This window comes from Mobula hypostoma, chromosome 25 (assembly GCF_963921235.1).
Source record: "Mobula hypostoma chromosome 25, sMobHyp1.1, whole genome shotgun sequence".
NCBI classification, from domain to species: Eukaryota; Metazoa; Chordata; class Chondrichthyes; order Myliobatiformes; family Myliobatidae; genus Mobula; species Mobula hypostoma.
In genome coordinates this window covers 7,299,144-7,320,086 of record NC_086121.1, presented here as the reverse complement: position 1 = coordinate 7,320,086, position 20,943 = coordinate 7,299,144, and the positions used below count along the sequence as shown (strand labels likewise).

Below are 20,943 nucleotides of genomic sequence, written 5' to 3'. Positions count from 1 at the left end.
GCACTTGGAGATGTCCGTGAGAGAATGCTGCCCACTGGCACGTTCTCGGCTGCAGGAGTACGTGCTGAGGGACGCACTGAAACTTGGTGCAGGCACCACAAGGGCCCAGTGAGGAAGGACCACGGTATAGGTTTCTTCACCCGCGGGAGTGGGAGGGGTCGGGTGGCAGGGAGTATACACAATGATGTGGTAAGGTCAACAACTGCAGTGCCACGTGGGCGGCCATAAGTACGGATATGTACTGACTATAATGGAAACGTATGTAAAGGATGGCAAGTTATTGAATGGTTTATTGTATATAATTTATTTTTGAATAAAGTATATTTTGAAATTAAAAAAAACAAGCCAACAACAGCGAAGCACACACCCACGCACAAACACAGTCCTCTAACCCTATGACTCATGGCTTTGCTGGCTCTAACTTCCCAGCAGACTTGCAGAGACTTGCAGACTTAGTCTCCGGCCTTCATGCCTGGGCGGGACTTCCGACCCGTTTCGATCGGGACCTCTGAGATCTACTTTCGGGCTTTGCTGCACGTCTGTTCAATGAGGCCTGAGAGGCTGGACAAACTTAGGTTGTTTTCGCTGGAGTGGCAGAAGCTGAGGGGAGAAACGATAGAAGTTATAAAGTTATTAGAGGTGTAGATGGAATAGGTAGGCAGTATTTTTACCAGGGTGGAAATGTCTAATATTAGAACACATCCATTTAAGCTGATAAGTTCAAAGGAGATGTGAGAGGCAAGTTTTTTAATACAAAGTCTGATGGGTGCCTGGGGTATGCTGTCAGGAATTGTTTAAGAGTCTCTTCGATTGACACATCAATGTGCAGAGAATGAGGGAGTGGGGGTTGAGGGGGAATGGACATTGTGTAGGTAGAAGGGATTAGTTTAGTTAGGCCTTTAACAACTATTTTATTTGGCTTGGACCAACATTATGGGCTGAAGGGCCTGTTCTTGTGCTGTTTTGTTCATTGGTCTACTTTGTACTTTCAATACTTTATACTTTATTGTCGCCAAACAATTGGTACTAGAACGTATAATCATCACAGCAATATTTGATTCTGCGCTTCCCACTCCCTGGATTACAAATATTAAATATATTAAAAAAAGTAAAAATTAGTAAATATTAAACATTTAAATTATAAATCATAAATAGAAAATAGAAAAATGGAAAGTAAGGTAGTGCAAAAAAACCGAGACAGGTCCGGATATTTGGAGGGTACGGCCCAGATCCGGGTCAGGCTCCATTCAGCAGTCTTATCACAGTTGGAAAGAAGCTGTTCCCAAATTTCAGATTAAAATTATAAATGACCCTATATCTGGAGATGTGCACTGTGGACTATGGTATATAAAGGTGTTCAGAGAGGAGAATAGTTTCCTGCCCTTTCTGATCAGTTACTGTATAAAGTGTGAACAAAATTCACTGATTTGTCCTATGGATCACAGAGCCTGAAGATTGGTTTTGCATCCCTCAGTGCGCCTGACGCTGCTGGCCGGCACATGACCGTAGCGGCCAGCGTAACGCTTTACAGCGCTAGCAGTCTGAGTTTGATACCCGCTGCCCTCTGTAAGGAGTTTGTACGTTCTCCTCATGACTGTGTAGGCTTCCTCCAGGTGCTCCGGTTTCCTCCCACATTCCAAGGACTTAGTCGTGGACATGCTAAGTTGGCGACTGAGGTGTGGAGCGACATTTGTGGGCTGCCTCCAGCACATCCCCAGACTGTGTTAGTTTTTTATGCAAAACAATGGCCACTGTACTTCCAGAGTCACCTCTGGGACCTTGGTTTGTCAGCCGTTGATCACCCGTACGTTTCCCTCCAGTCTATGTACCTGCGAACTGTGTCACACTGACATCATCATCCAGGTGATACTGAAAACCAAACACAGGTAGGTCCATAGAGTCACAGAAAGACATGGGACTTCATGTGTTTTAGTATACTGTATTAGAGGACATGTGCCAAAAGGAGAGTTTGGACAAAACTGGATTGCTTTCTCTGGAGCCGTGGAGATTGAGGGGTGACCAGACTGAGGGTGATAAAATTATGAGAGCCATAGACAGTTGGTACCTTTTTCCCAGGGTCGAAATCTCTAATATGTTCAAGGTGAGAGGGGGAAAGTTCAAAGGAGATGTGCAGGACACATTTTTTTTTACGCACAGTGGTGGGTACCTGTAACGTGGTGCTTGAGGTGGTGGTGGAAGCAAATTTGATAGAGACGTTTGAGGCTGTTAGATAGCCACCTGAATGTGTAGAAAATGGAGGGATATGGGCCATGTGCAGGCAGAAGGGATCAGTTTAACTAGACATCATTTGCTTAATTAGTTTAGCATTACACCAAAGTTCAATGTAAATTCATTATCAAGGTACGTATATGTCACCATATACTACCCTGAAATATATTTTCTCACAGGCATTCACAGTGGATCAGAGATATACAACAGAGTAGAATACAATACCATATTATTGGGGCGGCCATGTAACCTAGCAGTTAGCGTAAGGCTTCACAGCTCCAACGACCCGGCTTCAATTCCTGTTGCTGTCCAGATGTAAGGACTTCCAGTCAAAATGGCGCCAGCGAACAACGATTCCTTGGATGACATCTTCCAGACAGTCCACAGAACTGCTTACTTCACTTTTCCTATGTCCTCTACGTCTTCTTTTTATTTTAAATGTATTTCTTGAACAGTTGGAGCTTATGACTGAGTGATCTAGCGCTCTGCTGTCTCCAAGAAAATTCCAGGAGGGGAGCAAGGGCACAAGCTGCCTGGGGGAGGAGAAGCTCAGAGACAGGGCCATGATCGACTCCATTTATTGCTGATTAAAGCGTCGAGGAAGATTGAAACCTCAGGGTGAATGCGGACGAAAGCGTGCGTTCAGCGCCAATTACCTGCCTCTTGCTCGTCGCTGTGTTCGAGCGGTTGCCATCCTCAATGCTTTTAGAGGATGTTGTCGAAATTCTGCAATTTATCTTGTTCCTGTTTATCCGTGTGGAGTGATTTGTTAGTTTTTTGTGTGAGGGAGGGGGATCGAGGTTTGGGGTTTGATGTCTTTGGTGCTGTTTCTGTGTGGTGCAATCTGAGTATTTTTTCTGAGGGAGGGGACTGGAGATTTGGGGTTTTGGGAGTTTTTGTTTCTTTTTTTTGTGCAGGTGGGGGTTATTATTTTCTCATTTCCTGCCTATCTGGAGAAAATGATTCTCAAAGCTGTGTGCTGCATACATTGACAGTAACTGTACCTTTGAACTTTTGAAGCAATTTGTGCGTTCTCCCTGTGACCAGGTGGGTTTCCTCCAAGTGCTCTGGTTTCTTCCAAGTGCTCTAGTTTCCTCCCACAGTCCAAAGACGTACAGGTCAGTGGGTCAATTGGTCACATGGGTATAATTGGGTGGCATGGGCTCATTGGGCCAGAAGGGCCTGTTACCATGTTGTATCTATAATAAAATAATAAAATCAATGAAAAACTACACACAAATAAGACTGACCAGTCATAGGCCAAAGGGCCTGTTCCTGTGCTGTCCTGTTCCACGTTCTACGGTAAGAAAACATGATGAGGGAACACGGTTTCTCAAGCACAACATCACCAAGGTTGAAAGAAGGAAAACAAGGAGACAAGATAAATCAGGAAGCAACGATTACATGATCCTTTATGGATTATATGCCGATGATGCAATGACATTTTTTGACCTGGATTGGATTACTCAGCTTGGCCGTATCCACAACCAGAATTCAGTGTAGTCAGCAGTCAGAACCTCTCTCTAAATGACTTTCTTCCAAATGAGACTATTAGCGATTTCAGATCAGCAATGGGCAACTACACAAAATCCAAAGTAAATTTATTATCAAAGTACAGATATGTCACCATATACAACCCTGAGATTCATTTTCTTGCAGGCATTTACAGTAAATACAAAGAAACACAATAGGACATAAAAACATAAGAAATAGGAGCAGGAGTAGGCCATCTGGCCCATCAAGCCTGCCCCGCCATTCAATAAAATCATGGCTGATCTGTCCGTAAACTCAGCTCCATCTACCTGCCTTTTCCCCATAACCCTTAATTTCCCTACTATGTAAAAATATATCTAACTGTATCTTAAATATATTTAGTGAAGAAGCTTCCCTGGGCAGAGAATTTCACAGATTCACCACTCTGGGAAAAACAGTTTCTCCTCATCTCCGTCCTAAATCTTCTCCCATGAATCTTGAGCCAATGTCCCCTAGTTCTAGTCCAACCACCAATGGAAACAACTTTTCTACTTCTATCTTATCTATCCCTTTCAAAATTTTGTGTGTTTCTATAAGATTCCCTCTCATTCTTCTGAATTCCAGAGAGTATAGTCCCAGGCGACTCAATCTCTCCTCATAGGTTAACCCCTTCATCTCTGGAATCAGCCTGGTGAATCTCTTCTGTACTGCCTCCGAAGCCAGCATCTCCTTCCTCAAGTCTGGAGACCAGAACTGCACACAGTACTCCAGGTGCAGCCTCACCAGTACCCTCTATAGTTGCAGCATAACCTCCCTGCTCTTGAATTCAATCCCTCTAGCAGTAAAGGCCAACGTTCCATTTGCATCTTAATAACTTGTACCTGCAAGCCAACTTTTTGCGATTCATGAACAAGCATTCCCAAGTCCCTCTGCACAACAGCATGCTGCAATCTTTCACCATTTAAATAATAATCTTCTCTTCTATTAGTACTTCCAAAGTGGATAATCTCTCATTTACCAACGTTGTATTCCATCTGCCAGACCTTGGCCCACTCACTTAACCTATCTATATCCCTCTGCAGACTCTTCACATCCTCTGTACAATTTGCTTTTCCACTCAGTTTAGTGTCATCAGCAAATTTTGCTGCACTACACTCAGTCCCCTCTTCCAAATCATCAATGTAAGTAGTAACAAGAGGAATTCTGCAGATGTTGGAAATTCAAGCAACACACATCAAAGTTGCTGGTGAACACAGCAGGCCTGGCAGCATCTCTAGGAAGAGGTACAGTCGACGTTTCAGGCCGAGACCCTTCGTCAGGACTAACTGAAGGAAGAGTTAGTAAGAAATTTGAAAGTGGGAGGGGGAGGGGGAGATGCTTTCCCTTCTCCCTGGGCCTCCTGTCCCATGATCCTCTCATATCCCCTTTGCCAATCACCTGTCCAGCTCTTGACTCCATCCCTCCCCCTCCTGTCTTCTCCTATCATTTTGGATCTTCCCCTCTCCCTCCCACTTTCAAATCTCTTACTAACTCTTCCTTCAGTTAGTCCTGATGAAGGGTCTCAGCCTGAAACGTTGACTGTACCTCTTCCTAGAGATGCTGCCAGGCCTGCTGTGTTCACCAGCAACTTTGAAATGTAAATGGTAAACAGCTGTGGGCCCAGCACTGACCCCTGTGGCACCCCACTCACCACCGACTGCCAACCGGAGAAACACCCATTTATACCAACTCTCTGCCTTCTATTGGTTAACCAATCCACTATCTATGCCAATACACTTCCTCCGACTCCATGCATCCGTATCTTATTTATAAGTCTCTTGTGCGGCACCTTATCGAACGCCTTCTGGAAATCCAAGTATACGACGTCCACCTGGTCCCCTCTATCCACTGCACTCATTATGTCCTCAAAGAACTCCAGTAAGTTTATCAAACAGAACCTGCCCTTTCTGAATCCATGCTGCATCTGTCTAATGGAACCCCTCCTTTCTAAATGTTTCACTATTTCTTCCTTAATGACAGCTTCAAGTATTTTCCCAACTGCAGATGTTAAGCTAACTGGCCTATAGTTGCCCATCTTTTGCCTACATCCCAGAACCAATGAAAAACTGCGCACAAGACAGACAACCAACGTGCAAGAGACAACAAACTATGCAAATAAGTTCAAAGTTCAAAGTTTAAAACAGATTTGTTATCAAAGTACATATATGTCACCATATACAACCCTGAGATCCGTTTTCTTGTGGGCATACTTGATAAATCCAATAACCATAAAAGAATCAATGAAAAGCCGCACTAACTGGGCAGAAAACCAGTGTGCAAAAGACAACCCACTGTGCAAGTACAAAAAGAAGGAAAATAAGATTAATAAATAAGTAAGCAATAAATATCAAGAACATGAAGTGAAGCGTCATTGATAGCCCACAGGTTGTGGGAACAGGTCAGTGTTAGGTTGAGTAAAGCTGAGTGAAAAGAGAGAGGCAGAAGAAAGGAAATTATAGGCCAGTTAGTCTGACATTAGTCGTTGGGAAGATGTTGGAGTCGATTGTTAAGGATGGGGTCTCAGGGTACTTGGAGGCACATGATAAAATAGGCAGTAGTCAGCATGGCTTCCTCAAGGGAAAATCTTGCCTGACAAATCTGGTGGATTTGTCTTTTCTTTGAATTTCTTTGAAGAAATAACAAACAGTATAGACAAAGGAGAATCTATGGATGCTGTGCACTTGGATTTTCAGAAGGCCTTTGATAAAGTGCCACACATGAGGCTGCTTAACAATTTAAGAGCTCATGGTATTACAGGAAAGATTCTCCCATGGATAAAGCAGTGGCTGATTGGCAGAAGGCAAAGAGTGGGAATAAAGAGAGCCTTTTCTGGCTGGCTGCCAGTGACTAGTGGTGTTCCACAAGGGTCTGTGTTGGGACCAATTCTTTTTACGTTATATGTCAATGACTTGGATGACGGAATTGATGGCGTTGTTATAAAGTTTGTGGACGATACAAAGATAGGTGGAGCGGCTGGTAGTTTTGAGGAAGTAGAGACACTACAAAATGAGTTAAACAGATTAGGAGAATGGGGAAAGAAGATGGATTATAGTGTCAGGAAGTGTATGGGCATGCACTTTGGCAGAAGAAATAAAAGGGTAGACTATTTCTAAATAGAGAGAAAATTCAAAAACCTGAGGTGCAAGGGAACTTGGAAGTCCTTGTGCAGGATTCCCTAAAGGTTAATCTGCAGGTGAGTCAAGGATGAGGAAGGTAAATGCGATGTTAGTATTCATTTCAAGAGGACTAGAATATAAAAGCAAGGATGTAATGTAATAAAACATAATAAAGCTCCATTTAGAGTATTGTGAGCAGTTTTGGGCCCTTTATCTAAGAAAGGATGTGCTGACACTGGAGAGAATTCAAAGGATGTTCACGAAAATGATTCTGGGATTGAAAGGCTTGTCGTATGAAGAGTGTTTGATAGCTCTGGTTTCTGTTCTTACTGGAATTTGGAAGAGTGAGGAGTGACTTAATTGAAACCTATCGAATGATGAAAGGCCTTGATAGAGTGGATGCGGAGGGGATGTTTCCTATGGTGGGAGAGTCTAAGACCAGAGGACACAGCCTCAGAATAGAGGGGCATCCTTTTGGAACGGAGATAAGGAGAAATTTTTTTAAACCAGAGAGTGGTGAATCAGTGGAATTCTTTGCCACAGGTGACTGTGGAGGCCAAGTCTTTATGTATATTTAAGGCAGAAGTTGATAAATTCTTGATTGGTCAGGGAATGAAGGGATATGGGGAAAAGGCAGGAAATTGGGGCTGAGAGGGAAAATGGATCAGGCATTTAAGGTGTTATGGTCTAACCTATCCCCTCTAGTTCAAGAGCCTGATGGTTGAGAGCATAAGACCGTGATATAGGAACTGAATTAGGCCATTTGGTCCATCGAGTCTGCTCCACCATTCAAATCATGGCTGATCCTTTTTTCTCCTCCTCAGACCCACGCCCTGGCCTTCTCCCCGTAACCTTTGATAATGTAACCAATCGAGAACCTATCAAACTCTGCCTTAAAATCACCCAAATGCCCTAGCCTCCACAGCTGCCTGTGAATGTAATGCTAAGACTTCAGAATTGGTCAGACTCCTAAAGGGATTAGTGCTGGGATCCTTACAGTTGGTTATACACATTAATAAATTTTCAAAGTTCAAAGTAAATTTGTTATCAAAGTACATATATGTCACCATACACAACCCTGAGATTCATTTTCCTGTGGGCATACTCAGCAAATCTATAAAATAGTATCTATAACAGGATCAATGAAAGATCAACAAGAATGCAGAAGACTGCAAATGCAAATATAAATAAAAAGCAATAAATAACAAGAACATGAGAAAATTAGATAAAGAATCCTTAAAGTGAGATAATTTGTTGTAGAAACATTGCGCTGATGGGGCAAGAGAAGTTGAGTGTAGTTATCCCCTTTTGTTCAAAAGCCTGATGGCTGAGGGGTGGTAACTGTTCTTGAACCTGGTGGTGCAAGTCCTGAAGCACCTGTACTTTCTACCTGATGGCAGCAGCAACAAGGGAGCATTAACATTTCATGTAAATGTCTGCAATGGTGCTCAAGGATCTAAATGTGAACAGAGGAGGAATGATTAGTAGGTTTGCAGTTGACATGAAAATTGGTGGTGGTGTTGATAGTGAAGAGACTGCAGAACAGTACTGATTAATTGGACAGAGAGATGGCAGACGGAAGTTAAACCTGATATGTATGAGATGATGTACTTTGGGAGGATTAACAAAGGGGAAACATACACACACAGTGAATGGTGCATGCACGGTAGTGCAGTGGTCAGCATAACACTTTATAGTGCTGAGATTGAGGTTGAGGATCAATTCCCATTGCTGTTTCTCTGCAACTGTATGGGTTTCCTCCAGGAGCTCCAGTTTCCTTCGACACTCCAAAGACATACAGGTTAGCAAGTTTAGGGCACAGGAAGCATACTGTTGTCAGACTGCCCGCAGCACAATCCTCAGACAATGTTGGTCATTGATCCAAGTCACGCATTTCACTGTATGTTTTGATGTTTTGATGTCCACGTGATAACAAGGCCAATCTTTCTTTCTTTTCTTGGTAGGACTGAGGAGGAGGGGAGCATTGGTGGACAAATCCAAAAATTCCTGAAGATGGCAGCACAGTCAGATAAAGTAGTAGAACATACAACATGGAACATAGAACATGGAACAGAGAATGCAGAACATAAAACATGGAACATAGAACATGGAACACAGCACAGTACAGGCCCTTTGACCCACAATGTTACGCTGACCTTTTAACCTACTCTAAGATCAACATAATCCTTCACTATGACATAGTACTCCATTTTTGATTCAACCACGTGCAAGAAAAGAAGGCACACAGGATACTCGATTTCAGTTGCTGGGAGGTTATGGTACTCTGTTATTGGCCATTGCCAGGAAAAAGTCTCTGGCTGTCCACTCTATCTATGTCTCTCATAACCTTGTATCAAGTCACCTTGCATCCTCCTTCACTCCAGAAAGAAAAGCCCTAGCTTTGCTCCACAGATGGAGTCACATATGAAGTTGTGGTCAACACACTGTAGGAAGGAAGTGGTTGCATTGGAGAGGGTGCAAAGTTAAAGTTCAAAGTAAGTTTATTATCAAAGTACATATATGTCACCATATACAACCCTGAGATTCATTTTCTTGCAGGCATACTCAATAAATCCAAGAACCATAATAGAATGAATGAAAAGACTGCACCCAACAGGACAAACAATTAATGCTCAAAAGACAGCAAAAGAAATAATAAAAAGAAATAAGTAAGCAATAAATATCAAGAACATGAGGAAAAAAAGAGTCCTTGAAAGTAAATCCATAGGTTCAGTGATGGGCAAGTGAAGTTGAGTGAACTTATCCCACAGGTTCAGGAGCCTGATGGTTAAGGGATAATAACTGTTCCTCAACCTGGTGGTGCAGAGCGGATTCACCAGGACGTTTCCTGTGATGGAGCTTTCCAGTTATGAGTGATTTTTCCTCAGAGCAGAGGAGGCTGAGGGGGTTTGGGGACCTGATCAAAGCATACAGAATTGAGAGCCATAGAAATGGCAGAAATTGAGAAATTTACCCTCACATCTCTCAAGCTTAGGGCATAGGTTTGAGGTGGGGAGAAATAATTTTTGTACGGATGAGCTTTGTTTATCACAAGAACATCAAAACATACAGTGAAATGCATTGTTACGTGTCATGACAAACACAGTTCAAGACTGTGCTGGGGGCAGGCTGTAAGCATCACCTCACTAGCACGTCCACAACTCACTGATCCTAACCCTAACTGTACGTCTTTTGGAATGTAGGAAGAAACTGGAGCACCTAGAGGAAACCCACACGGTCATGGGAAGATTGTACAAGCTCATTACGAACAGTGGCGGGGGAACCCCAGTTGCTCGCTGGCACTGTGAAGCAATTGAGCTGACCACTACTCTGCCAGTAAAGCTATGGCCAAAATGGCTATACGAGTTCATAGCAACACACATCAAAGTTGCTGGTGAACGCAGCAGGCCAGGCAGCATCTATAGGAAGAGGCGCAGTCGACGTTTCAGGCCGAGACCCTTCGTCAGGACCTGTCCTGACGAAGGGTCTCGGCCTGAAACGTCGACTGCGCCTCTTCCTGTAGATGCTGCCTGGCCTGCTGCGTTCACCAGCAACTTTGATGTGTGTTGCTTGAATTTCCAGCATCTGCAGAATTCCTGTTGTATACGAGTTCATAGACTGTACTGGACCTTGGAGTGCTGTTCAAAGCACAATAGAGCTGTATCCACTCACAACACAATGAGCTAGAGCACTACAGAGAGCATCGTAACCTGGTTTAGCTTCCTCTACCACAGTCACACTCTTCAACCTGGGACCAAAGTTTCAAATATTTATGTATGCAGAATACAACTCTGACATTCATCCGTCTGCAGGCAGCCACAAACAAAGAAACACCATGGAAACACTCGGCGCTTGAGAAAAGAACAAATGGTGCCATCGGCAAAAAGCTAGAAAACAACAAATAGAAAATCAAACATCAAACTAGGGGTCCAGTAGTATTCAGTTTATTTCAGCTCAGCACTGCACCACTAGCCAGCAGAGCCATTTTTTGTTGCAGCACCCCAGTCAGCAATGCTCGCCCCAATCAAACCGCTCAGTAACAACACAAAGAAAGAGTAACCAGAGCCCAGAACACTTAAATTATGAGCCTCAAAGTACTCCCCCCCCCCCAAAAGAGTCCACGGACATGAGCCTCGCTGATCAATCCTTGCAATGTGGATCCCAAAGCTTCTGCATTTTCCTCCGACAGCAGCTAGTGAGAGGGACAGGAGGACCAGACATATGCAGGCAGAAGCATCGAACGCCCACCCGCCCTCTGCCCCCGTCTTCGCCAACTTCAGCCTTGCTCAACACCTCATTCAGAGAGAGGCAACAGGGTCAACCATGGGCTCGCAGTCTAGGCTCCGTCTCCAGACCTCCAGGTTGCACACTCCACTCCCAACCTCACTGAACAGCCTTGGAGACAGCAAGTGCCAGATCGCTCAATCTGCCCAAAAAAACACACCATCAAAATGTAAATCGCAGGCTCCAATTGCACGCGGCTCAGTGGTAGGATCACATCTGAAAGAAGCAGAAGTAAAAGAAGTAGTTTTGTGTACTGTCTGAAGGGCGTCGCCATTGGTTGCGTTATTCGCTGGCGCCATCTTGAAGAAGGAGGACCAGGAACAGAAATGATACGTAAGGACCGATGTGGCCTACTTTTTTGCCTTTTCTGTTTACTGGGAAGTGACCCCTGGCCTTTGACTAAAATGAGAGGAAGTTTGAATGATCCATGATCCCACTGCAGTCTTGAGGGACCGGTTAGTCTGTGCACTCTGCTCTTCTCCTGTCCCTGATTAGGTTCTGCACAATCATCCCACTGACTTGGTCTACCCAAGAAGTTGGGAATTCTTTAATTCCATATGAAAAGGACAAAGCTTCTTGGACTAATCAGATGAATACTTCTAAAAGAATCCATAAGACCATCAGATATAGGAGCAGAATTAGGCCACTCGGCCCATAATATCTGCTCTGCCATTTCATCATGGCTGATTTATTATCTCTCTCAACCCCATTCTCCTGGCTTTTCCCCATTACCCTTGACATCCTGACCAATCAAGAACCTATCAACCTCCGTTTTAAAATATACCCAATGTCGTGGACCCCACAGCCATCTGTGGCAAAGAATTCCACATATTCATCACCCTCTGGCTAAAGAAATTCCTCATCTCTGTTCTAAAGGAACATCCTTCTATTCTGAGGCTGTGCCCTCTGGTCCTAGACTCCTCCATTATAGGAAACACCCTCTCCACATCCACTCTGTCTTGGCCTTTTAATATTCAATTGGTTTCAATGAGATCCCCCTTATCAATTATAAACCTAAGAATCTCTGCCTTAAGCAACACCCACAATATCCTGGAGGAACTCAGGCAGCATCTATGGAAAAGGACAAACAGTGGACACTTCAGGCCGAGGCTCTTCATCAGGACTTCATCTCTGCCTTAAATAAGCCTAATGACTTGGCCTCCACACCCGTCTGTGGCAACAATTCCACAGGTTCATCGCCCTCTGGCTGAAGAAATTCCTCCTCATTTTGAAGAATTTCAGTATCAGTATTAATATCATATTATTAATAGTATTAGGGGGACAGGCCTTTATTCTGAAGCTCTACCCTTGCATACTAGACTGTCTTACAGATGGGAAAATCCTCTCCACATTTACTCTATCCAGCCTTTCCTGTATCCAAAAGATTTCCATGAGTACAGGGCCAGAGACGTCAAACACCGCTCATATGCTGAGGATCAGAGGTGGAGAAGGGCAGCGACGTTAAATTCCTCGGTGTTATAATTTCGGAGGACTTGTCCTAGGCCCAGCAGGTAAGTGCAGTTACGAAGTGAGCATGGCAGCACCTCTACTTCCTTAGGAGTTTGCAAAGATTCTGCATGACATCTAAAACTTCTATAGACGTGTAGTGGAGAGTATATTGACTGGCAGTATCACAGCCTGGTATGGAAACACCAATGCCCAGGAGTGGAAACTTCTCCCAAAAGTAGTGCATATGGCCCCATCCATCACGGGTAAAGCCCTCCCCACCATTGACTACATCTACATGAAGCACCGTTGTAGGAAAGCAGCATCCATCAGCAGGGACCTCCCCACCACCACCCCCACACCACCCAGGGCATGCTCTCTTCTTGCTGCTGCCATCAGGAAGAAGGTACATGAGCTTCAGGACTTCACCACCAATCTCAGCAACAGTTATTAACCTTCAGCCATCAGGCTCTTGAACCAGAGAGGACAATTTCACTCAACTTCACTTGCTCCACAGCCAATGGACTCACTTGCAAGGGCTCTTCATCTTATGTTCTCACGTTGCTATTTATTTTCTTTCTTTTTGTATTTGCAAAATCTCTTGTCGTTGCACACTGGATGTCTGTCCTGTTGGTGCAGTTGTTCGTTGTTTCTATTATAGTTATTGGATTTATTGAGTATGCCCGCAAGAAAATGAATCTCTGTGTTGTAAATAGTGACATGGATGTATTTTAATAATAAACTGACTTTGAATTTGAACTTAAATTTACTTTGAATTCTGGGACCATTATTGTGAATCTCTACTGGACCCTCTCCAGGGCCAATACATCCTTCCTGAGATTAAGGGCCTGAAAATTCCCACAATTCACCACAAACATGACTCCTGAATGGCCAACTTCTCTGACAGGATGGGCACCCATTTCAGAAGTTGAAGGCAGCAAAGGTTTCAGTCCATTAAAGCCAGTTGACGAAGAAATATATATGGGTCTCGAAACAAATGGGTGGCCAGGTGAGTTCACACTTGCCCTATCCACTTGTACAACACACCCCCATGAAAATATTGTTCGGTCACTTTTCACATACAATAACATGCTGCAGGAACTCAGCAGGTCAGGCAGCATCTACAGAAAGGAATAAACAGTTGACATTTCAAACCAAGACTGTGCAACCTGCTGGAAAGATACCAATAAGATTGTAGGAGTACAGGTAAAATTTACAAAGATGATGCCAAGAATTAAGGACCTGAGTTCCAGGGAAAGGCTGAATGGGTTATGACTTAATTTCCTGGAGCGCAGGAGAATGACGGGAGATTTGATAGAGGTACACAAAATTATGAGGGGTATAGACAGGGTAAAGGTAAGCAGGCTTTTTCCACTGAGGTCGGGTGAGACTGGAGCTAGAGGTCATGAGTTAAGGGTGAAAGGTGAAATATTTAAGGGGAACATGAGGGGGAACTTCTTCACTTAGAGGATGGTAAGAGTGTGGAACGAGTTGCCAGCAGAGGTGGTGGATGCAACATTTAAGAGAAGCTTGGACAAGTACAGCTAGTTCGGCAGGGACTAGATGAGCCAAAGGGCCTCTTTCTGTGCTGTGGTGTTCTACGACTCTCTCAGGGCTTGATGAAGGGTCTCGGTCCAAAACATCAACTGTTTATTCCTCTCCATAGGTGCTGCCTGACCTGTTGAGTTCTTCCACCATTTTGAGTGTGTTTCTCTGGATTTCCAGCATCTGCAAATTCTCTTGTGATTATCTTGTACTGTAAAATGCTTTAGGTCAGCCTTAACTATGTGGGTGGGGACAGCCACTGCTGGGCTTTTGGAGGGCGGGAATATAGATTGCATGCTTGGGACAAAGGGCAATGGCATCTGTCATACCAGAGTCCAGGAATTGTGTGTTGAAGCCCCTTCCTGGGATTGGAGCTGGCAATTTTTCAGCATTTCCTCTGCATTGCTGGTGTGGTTAGTGCAGTACTGGGAGAATGCTGCATTGTTTGTGTGGTCCTTGCAGTAATGAGAGAATGCTGCATTGTTGCTGCGGTCAGTGCAATGCTGCAGGAATGTTGCATTGCTGGTGTTGGTCATTTCCTTACTCGGGTGGTTGCATTGTTGGTGTGGTCAGTGCAGAACTGGGAAGTGCTGCATTGTTGCTGTTGGTCAGTACAGTACTGTGGATGTTGAATTGTTGGTGTGGTCAGTGCAGAACTGGGAAATGCTGCATTGTTGCTGTTGGTCAGTACAGTACCAGGGATGTTGCATTGTTGGTGTGGTCAATACAATACTAGGGGAATTTTGCATGTTGGTGCAGTCAGTGCAGAGCTGGGAAATGCTGTATTGTTGGTGTTGGATATTGCAGCACTGGGAGAATGCTGCATTGCTGGTGTAGTCAATGCAGATCTGGGAAATGTTGCATTATTGGTGTGGTCAGTGCTGCATTGAGGGACTGCACCGTTGTTGGCGTGGTCACTGCAGTCCTGCCTGTTGGCACGTCCTTCAGATGAAATATTATACTGTACCCCACTTACACTCTCAGGTAGAGAAGATTCGGGGAGAGTTATTCTTGTGTAATTAAAACGAAAGTGTGCAGGCACAGGAAATCAGGTTTATTATCACCGATGAGCTGTGTTCACGGGGTCATGGGCAGTTCAGAAATCTGATGCCAAAGGGGAAGAAGCCGTTCAGTTCGAAACTCAGCAAGCCAGGCATCATCTGTGGCCGGGGGTGGGGTGGGAGAGACAGACAGACAGATGGGGGGGGGGGGAGAGGAGGGGAGATGGGGAGATGGGGAGGGGAAGAGTTAATATTTATTTCTCTTCCCACATATGCTGCCCGACCTGCTGTGATTTTATTTTAGCTCTGTGACCTGGGCCAACCGGGATCTCTCCTCCGGTGACACAATGTTTGAAAAACGCTGCCCCACCCCCTACAGCTGCTCCTCGCGGCTATATTAAAGGCGCTACATAAATACAAAGTCCTCCGGTTCACTGAACGAACTATAACCCCTCCCCCAATTGTTGACAAGTCCTAACTTGCCCTGTGAGTTCGCAAGGACACGCAAATTCAAGACATAGCATCCCACTCCCAGCTAACGGGTCATCGGTCAATATTTAGAGAGGGAGAATATATGCTGTAACGGCGGTGTCCGCAATCTATGCGTTACGCATCGATATCCGAAGACTGCGCACTGCGTTCGAGGGCAAAATTTTGCTTTAAGGCTTATTTAATGCTGACAAGTAACGTTCCGCGGCTGGGATTGCATCAGGACCCATTAGATTGGCCTCTTTCTTTGGTTGTTAACGTGTTCCGGTTTCACTCAGTGATTCAGACGGCGAGAGCTCAGCAAATTAAAGCATCCCGGAGTCGGAAGCTGCTGGATGGAGAGTCGCTGCGCTAGATCTGTCCAAGCAACGAGGTAACTTACTTTCCGGGTAGTATCAAATCAGATTCTCAATTCGTCTGGCAAGCAATAATCTACAATTTTAAGTATTTAAAAAATTATTTTAAAATCTTCCATTTAATGTTTTATTACAAAATATATTTGGATAAAAGTTAAGAATCACAGATTTATTTCAGCAAAAGTTGTCGATAATTTTGCAGTCGGTTATGACCCTTTTAGAAAATTATATCTCGATATAAAATATGCATTGCATATAGACTTTTGATTGAGTTTTACTTTAAAGCATTGCCTGTCTGCGTTAGGGGGAAAGGCGAAGGGGGACAGGAGAGCTATAATATGAATGGGTGCTGGTGTTAACAGGAATGCTCTTGTTGGAGGCCAGTACGGGCTGTTTGGGCCGAATGACATCTTTCTGTGCCGTCGCTCTGTGTCGTACTGCGAAATACTTCTCCTTGACATGTCCGCACAGCCGCACTGAGGGAATAATGAACACCTTCGCTCATGACCTACCCTGCAAACTTCTGCATCTCCCGTTCCTTCAAATAGTAACTCCCAAATCCAAGGGGTGGGGGGCAAGGATCTTTCTCTCAGCTATCGCCCTGCTTTTAAGGCGGTGTGCAATTTAATGCACCTTCTGTCTTAACACTTGACAATATCTGGCGAACCTTCTTCAAGTGGGGCTAATGGAAAGTTAACATCTACTACTGCTTTCAACCCCAGTTCTAAGGTAAGAGGAATTTTACAGATTAAATTCATGGCCCCTTGCGAAGCGATGGGAAGATGACGCCCCATTATAAAGCGGAGGTGCATTATCGTCCCGCTTGCTTTAAATTGCAAAGCCTTGCTGGGCAAATCTGCCCTCCAGCGGCGGTTGCATTTAATTTGCCAACGGGGGGAGAAATATAGGAAAGTCTACTGCCTGCTCGGGCGGCCCGCCCCTTTAAGAGAGGTTGGCTGTTTCGCCTCTTAGCAGGCGAGAGACCTGCTTCCAATGGTGTGGGACCGAGGGGGGGGAAAAAAGTTAGCAGAACATTGTAGTCGCAGCTGGTGCCTGTGGAGACGTGCTAAAAGTCAGCCTGGCGATTCACAATCCCTCTCGGGATAGAGATTGAGAGTTCAATGCAAATCCGCTTCCTCTGCAAAGACATCTCTAAACCGCTTGAACAGAATGACCTTCAGCAAGACCTCGCCGTCGTTCAGCCAATTCCTGCATCCTATCTCCCAATGATGCAGGGATGCGATCCTTTTTTAAAAAAAAAATTTTAAAGTACATTTGTTTTAAACATCACACGTTTTGCGCTATCTGTGAATGAACTTGTACTTGTCGATCCACCGCGTTCTGCAGTGGCCGATTTAGTATTTTGCGGCATGTTGTTTGTTTTAAAACCTCCTCTACCGGTTTCTCCGTGTTACTGCACGTTACCGCAGCTCCTCAGACCTCAAGCGTGTAAAGTTTGTCTCCGTTTTACCCCCCTTTTCGGAGCCGAGTTCAGCTTTAACGTTTATTGCCACCTAATTTAAAAAAAAATATACGAAGTTGGTGCATAACCTGTTTCCACTTTGAGATTCAGAGGGCGCAAGTTGTATTGAGCAACGGACATAGAGGTCAGATACGAATCCCAGCCTGATTATTTGCACAAGAACTCGCGAACAACAAATTCCTTTAAAATTGTTTCTTTAATCTTATATTTATAATGCTATTAACCTTTAAAACTGTCTTTTTAGTTTTATATTAATATTTAAAACGGGTTTTAAATTTTGATTTTTGCCTACAGTATTCTTTAATTAGCATTCTTAAAAGAATCTTGTGTCGTATAGGTGAGCTATTTTTGTAATTTTTATAATTATTTTATGACTTTGCACTGTACCGCTGCCGCAAATTCAAATCGCACGTCACATTGGACGTTGATAATGACTCTGGTTCGGATTCAGATGCTTTGCAAACTTTATTTTGTGCACCTTGCGGCTCTTCCAAGGGCACATGGGTGAATACAGTGCAATTCGTCCAGGTTTCTCTTTCTCGTGTGTGTGCGTGTGTCTGTCACTCTTGTCCTTTAAAGAGAGCTAGCTCTGTCTCGGTGTCTCCCGGCGCGCTGGATGCATTAGTCAGTCGCATCTCTGTGTGCATGCTCTTTGCTGCAGCCCAGTGCCGATCTGAGCTCTGATATTGCAATCGCAGTCTGTGCACCTGCAGCTGGATACAGTAAGGGGAAATGTCACTTCGCTGCACCATGAATTCCTGCAATTTTTTTAACGGGGAAATTCGTTGGCGTATTTTAAAGCAGCAACAATAGTTAGTGGCATACGAAATTGGTAAATGCCTTTTACAGTCAGCTGGGAAATCCATTAGCAGCCTCCTGGGAACTGATGTGGGTGTTTTTTTAAAAACTACCCAGGGAGATGTTCACTTGTACCATGAGTGATATGAACAGAATTAGGCCATTCAGTCCATCGAGTCTGCTCTGCCATTTCATCATGGCTGATTTATTTTCTCCCTCAACCCCGTTCAAAGTAAACTTACCAAACTACATCTATATTGCCATATACAACCCTGAGATTAATTTTCTTGCAGGCATACTCAAATTCCATAACTGTAATAAAATCAATGAAAGACCACACCAACAGGGTGGAAGACCAGCATGCAAAAGACAAACTGTGCAAATACAAAAAAGATAATAATAATGGATAAGTAATAAGTATTAAGAACATGCAGTGCAGAGTCCTTGAAAGTGAATTCATAGGTTGTGGGAGTATTTCAATGATGGGACAAGTGAAATTCAAGAGTCTAATGGCTGAGGGGTAATAACTGTTCCTGAGCCTCGTGGTGAGGGTCCTGAGACTCCTGTACCACCTTCCTGCTGGCACAGCAAGAAGGGAGCATGACCGGGGTGGTTGGGGCTCTGAATGATGGATGCTGCTTTCCTGCGACATCGCTCTGGGTAGATGTGCTGGATGGTGGGGAGGGCTTTACCTGTGACGGACTGGGCCGTATCCACCACTTTTTGTTGGATTTTCTGTTCAAGGGTGTTGGTGATTCCGCACCAGGCTGTGATGCAGTCAGTCGACATACTCTTCATGAATCCTGCCTGCTCCTCATAACTTTTGACACCCTTTCTAATTAAATACTCCACTTTAAATATACCTAAAGACTTGGCCTCCACAGCAGTCTGTGGAAATGAATTCCACAGATTCACCACTCCCTAGCTCAAGAAATTCCTCCTCATCTTTGTTCTAAAGAGACAAACTTGTATTCTGAGACTGGGCCTCTGGTCCAAGGCTCCCTCACTGTAGGAAACGTCCTCTCCTTGTCCACTGTATCAAGGCCTTCCAACATTTAGATAGATTTCAGTGAAATCTCCCCCCACCACCTTTGTTCTGCACTCCTGTGAGTACAAGCCCAGAGCACCTTATGGGTTAACTCTTTCAATCCCGGGATCATTCTCTTGCCAAGAATGTCTTTACTGAAAATTTTTATTCAATTTTGCTTAACAGTGCGGAGAGGAATCCTTCACCTAGGGAAACGATAGGGTTGTGGAATTCGCCAGTCGAGCATTCCCCGGTTGAACCATAGTGCACGTTGCAGTGTGCAGTGCGGAAGGCAGTCGCTGGCATCTAGGACCCTGCAGATGGAGGCATGCTGTAAATTCAAGTGCTGCAGCAAATGCGCTAGTGACTCAATGGCTGCCATTCCCTCGCATTGCATGCAGAGTGGATGAGGGTGAGGGGTGTCACGAAGCCATCGACTCCCTGAATTGCAGAGTGGACTGCCCATGCCAATCCTGTGTGAATCCCACTCTTCTCTCTCATTCCCCGCGTCTCCTAGATCAGTTTTTTATCACTGGCGTGCGTGCAGGGTAATCCTGACCGTACACTGTCCCTCAAGCAGCTCAGCCGTCAGTTGGAGATCGTTCTGGAACTGAATCAGAGTCAGGTGTATAATCACTGACAAATGTGGTAAAATGTGTTTTCTAACAGCAATACACTGCAATATATAAAAATTACTATGTAACAATAAGAAAATTATTTTAAAAATGATTGAGGGAGTGTTCACAGTTTCATGGACTGTTCGGAAATCTGATGACGGAGGGGAAGAAGCTTTCCTTAAACGTTGAAAGTGTGTCTGATGGTAGTGATGAGAAGAGGGCGTGTGTGCTGGATCGTGGGGGTCTTTCATGATGGATGCTGCCTTCTTGAATCACCGCCTGTTGAAGATGTCCTGGACGGTGGGGAGGTTAGTGCCCATGGTGGGGCTGGTGGAGTCCACAACCCTCTTCAGGTTTTTCCTTTACTCAAGGAGTGAATGAAAATATAATGTTTTTCTGTGAGTCAGTTTTCGGCTTGTAACTCAGGGGGATAAGATGATTGGAGAGAGAATGTGCACTGGCGTTATCGGTGTGAATCGAGGATTAGGATTGCTGCACTGGGTGCTGGCAGTAACTTGATGAGCTGAATGATCTCTGCTGATTCTGTTCCCTCCCACCCCCCGCGAAAGATCAATAGACAGTAGGTGCAGGAGTAGGCCATTTGGCCCTTCGAGCCAGCACCGCCATTCACTGTGATCATAGTCAATGATGGGAGTGATCTACCTGGGTGAAGGGCCATTTCATTCAAGTGCATCACCTGTCTTGTAGTTGGTCCTGGATTAGCATTGAATGTGAAGGAGTTGTTAACTCTGATCTGCTGAGGGAGCAGTGCAAGGTTAGAGAACGTCCCCTACATATTTTCCATTCCAAGTCCAACGAGCTGACAGATACTGATTAGTGCCCGCCCAAAGGGGGCAAAATCCAACCAAAGGATGGTCTCCCTCTGAACCTTTTTCAGATTCTACCCATTGAAATTCTGAGGTTCGCAGGAAGAATAGTAATTTTTAAATAGGATAAATCTTAGAGAGTTAGCCCTAATGTCCTTACAGTTAGTCTAAATGTCACAGTCAAGACTCTAGGCCATATCTTAAAAAATGCTT

At 44.5% G+C, this 20,943-nt stretch overlaps 1 protein-coding gene across 2 annotated transcripts in view; it reads left to right on the top strand.

Annotated features, from left to right (window-relative positions):
* Positions 1-15,711: 15,711 nt before the first annotated feature.
* Positions 15,712-20,943, top strand: part of LOC134337640 (uncharacterized) — a 93,325-nt gene continuing 88,093 nt past the window's right edge. For both annotated transcript variants that reach the window (XR_010016041.1, XR_010016044.1), the window contains exon 1: positions 15,712-15,995. The gene's annotated coding sequence lies outside the window, so the exon portion shown is untranslated. The remainder of the gene's footprint in view (positions 15,996-20,943) is intronic.